Raw genomic sequence first — 3690 nt, 5'->3', positions numbered from 1 at the left:
TACCGGTCACAACTGTGATTTCCTTTTGTTTTTGCTATGGGAGGCAAACAGGAATAAACCCAGAAGAAACCCATGCAGAACAGCGAGAGAAGATACGTGCATTGCCGTTGTACTATTCGCTTTTTGGCGTCCTCTGGTCTGACATTGGTGGTGAGACAAGGCCACGCAGAAGGCTGCTGTCTCTGGTGTAGGCCAATCAGTTTCAAAGACAATGCCATCTATAATTATCAAAGCATTTTGTGTTTGTTTTGCCACAAGTGCATGTGGTTGATGCAGACTTGATTCTTTGCAACATCTCAACACCTCCTGTTTAATTGGCAGAAAGGGTAAAAGCTATTATTTTTCTTTCATACAAACGCCACGCAGAAAGGCGCCCAAGTTGGGTATTCGAACCCAGGACTTTCTTGCTCCAGTGTGACCACTGCGCCTCCCTCCACTGCTGGATGGCGCCCTCCCCACGCCGTCCATCTCCAGCCCACGAGCTGCTTGCATTGCTCCGTTGTTCAGTAGCCAGTTAAGCTGATTCATCGACTCATATTTAAAATCTACTTTTATTTCGTGGTCGACTACTCGAGCTGATGATGGTCCATAACGTCACCAAGCCCCGCCCCTCACCTCCCGTTCAGCGGCACAACGAGGGAATAGAGGCCAGGCTTCCCCCCCACTATTTTCATATTCGTCGAGTAATCGAAGCGATGATCGGTAGAGCCGCCTTTCGCTGACCGAACTTGTTGGCGACGCCGATACCCAGAAAATATGCCAACGTTGCACCAACGTTGGCATGGGGTTGGAAACGTTGAAGCAACCTTGGTCCAACGTTCCTCGCATGTTTACCGGGGTAGGTGGACGCACGCTGGCAGCCCACTCGTGGCCAACTTCCAACTCCGTCTGTCATTTCCCGAGACAATTTGTGCTGCAGGCAATTATGTTTGTCATCGTTCGTTCGGTTTTGCTCAGCATGTGACGAAGTTGTTTTGTGTTGTTTGTTCTCATTGCTATTAAGTTTGCAATACACGTTGGTTCTTTCGGTAAAGTCACGTAGAAAGGAAAAATAGATTAAATAATAGCATACGAAGTTTAGATTGCAACACAAGCCATCATCATCAGGTACAAGTGAAAGATAAAACAAACCTAGTAAACTTAGAAATATAATGCAATGCAACACAGAGAGTCGGCCAACACAACAGTCAACACCCCACCTGGTTGATTAAGGTTCTTACAAAGATTGCTAAATTTGAGAGAGAGTCAAAACACAGACACGGAGACACATAGACACATAGACAGACACACAAGCAGAGAGAGATAACACAGAGACACACAGACAGAAACACACAGAGAGAGACACAATAGTTAATGTTCCTCGTCGTGTGATGCCAGTTGTGTTTTTGTTGTGTGTTGTTGTTGTGTTGTTGTTGTGTGTGTTGTTGTGTGTGTTGTTGTGTGTGTTGTTGTGTGTTGTTGTTGCGTGCTCTCGTTGGTATTTGCTCTGCTTTTGGCATTTCGGCGACCCAAGGTTATCCCGTGCACATGGGACTTATCCACCCTGGTCTCGTGAGGCCTCACCTGGCTAGGCAAAATAAAGTTGAGCCTTGCTCGCGTCCTCCCCAACTCTGTACAGAGCCAAGACAAGTTGTCCTTTTGAGCATCATCTTGTGCCTTGCCCCACCAACCTGCCCATCCGGACTGTGTGTGCCCTCTCTGATTGCCCTTGGCGATGATCGCAATGCCCCTATCCATGCGCAGCTCCTTCTTTATGTATGTTGGCCATCCCGTTGCCGTCCGTCCCGATTATGCCTCGTAGCTTCCTCAATACACCCACTTCGAACGCTCTCAACTCACGCTCACCACTGTCATTTTTCCGAAGCGACCTGGCCACAAACGGTAGCCCGACGAAGTGGCTTATCACGTGGACATCTATAGCGGCCAAATACTCTCAGCGCATGTTTTCTAAACGTGGAAGGGAAAAACCGGAGGACCCGAAGAAAAATCCACGCGACCATTGGAAGAAGAAGAACCCACGACCTCCTGTATACCAGGTGAGGTAGTTAACATCTCGCCACCGCGGTACCACTTAAATGTACGGATAGCCCAGATATAACACAGTCGTAATACAACAGCAACTCAGCATGTCCGTCAATAACGCTGTGTGGCCTCAAATTTTTTAATAGGCGACGTTTCGGGCAATGGCCCTTTTTCGCAGAGCACACAGAGGCCAGAGAAGCAGAGTGAATAATAATAATAATACATGCTGTATCAAGTTGCTGTCCAACCTTGCTTTACTACCTTACTGATGATTATTGCCTATGGCATGACGAGGGAACCCCCCAGCGGCATTTGTTAAACAGACCGCACCCTGCTGATGAGTCGCCGAAAAGTTGAAACCGCTGAAGAGATTGCAGCTTCAATCAATTGCAGCTGTAGGCTATTGATCTGGAAGGTTGATGTGCTGATGGGCAACGCGTACTACTTACTGCTACGACTACCGATCTCAGGTCGCCCATCCAAGTACTAGCCAAGATCAACACCCTCTTAGCATTACGCGTGATTTGGTTATATGCCGGTGAATAACGAGCATCATTAACAATGACAGTAGTTTTGATTTAAAGTTTTCGTGACTGCAGGGATTCATATTCTTGGTTCTTTCGGTAAAGTCACGTAGAAGGGAAATAATAAATTAATATAAATATAAAACAATACAAATTCTCACGACGTTTCGACTGCAATACAAGCAATCATCATCAGGTGTGAAATCCACAGCAAAAAAAGTCGTGATAATTTTTATTGTTTTATATTAATATTATTTTATTATTTCCCTTCTACGTGACTCTACCGAAAGAACCAAGAATATAATGACAGTAGTGTCAGTGGCGTGGTGACGACATTATCCGCTCAGGCGGTGCGGCAATTGGTCAGGTGGAGCCTCAATATTTGATTTGTCTCGCACGGTCGCACTTAGGCTCCTCTTACCGAATCACATCATTGCACAAGCGTTTTGTTCTTTTACACTGTTGTTGAAAATCGTATCTCGTGGCGGTTGTCAAGGGGGCCCCAACTCGTAGCTTTGGTCAACAGGGGGGGGGGTGGGCGAGGCACCCCCTGCCCCCACGCGAGTTACCCTCTTTGCAGTGACAATACGGTAGTCAGCTTTTGTTCACTCGGCGTTGCTTTCAACCCGTGGTTCTTCACCTGGGGTGCGCGCACGCCCTGGGGGTGCAAGATGCCCTTTATGGGGGTGCGAGACGTGGCCATATCTTTTTTTTTTAGTAGGTAAATAATCGAAAAGACAAATTAAGCGCGGGCACGTAAGTTACAACATACTTTGCTTCATCAAACCCTGTGCATTCATTAACATTCTTGTACATGTATTTTTTTACGATTGAGAAACAAAGGGGGTGCAAGACTGCAGTCAAGGTTTAAGAACCACCGATCTATAAGAACTTTGTGCCACACTGGAAGTGGGAGCCACGCGACTCTCACGTGCTCGCGTGGGGCACGGGGAGAGTTTGTCGCGGTGGGTGGGGGGGGTGCAGGGATGAGGATGGGGAATCTGCCGGTGTTGGTTATCGTTGTGGGTCAAGGGGCGAGAGCGGGGGGGGGTTCAGCGGTGGAACTTCAGAAAAAAACAGGAAAACATGCACCCCCCCCCGACTCCAACTCCGCCCCCCCTACTCCAACTTCATCTAATCCCGA

This window comes from Lampetra planeri, chromosome 2 (genome assembly GCF_965212315.1).
Source record: "Lampetra planeri chromosome 2, kcLamPlan1.2.h2, whole genome shotgun sequence".
In the NCBI taxonomy this organism is placed as follows: domain Eukaryota; kingdom Metazoa; phylum Chordata; class Hyperoartia; order Petromyzontiformes; family Petromyzontidae; genus Lampetra; species Lampetra planeri.
The sequence above is the reverse complement of the archived record's forward strand: the minus strand, read 5'-3'. Positions refer to the sequence as shown.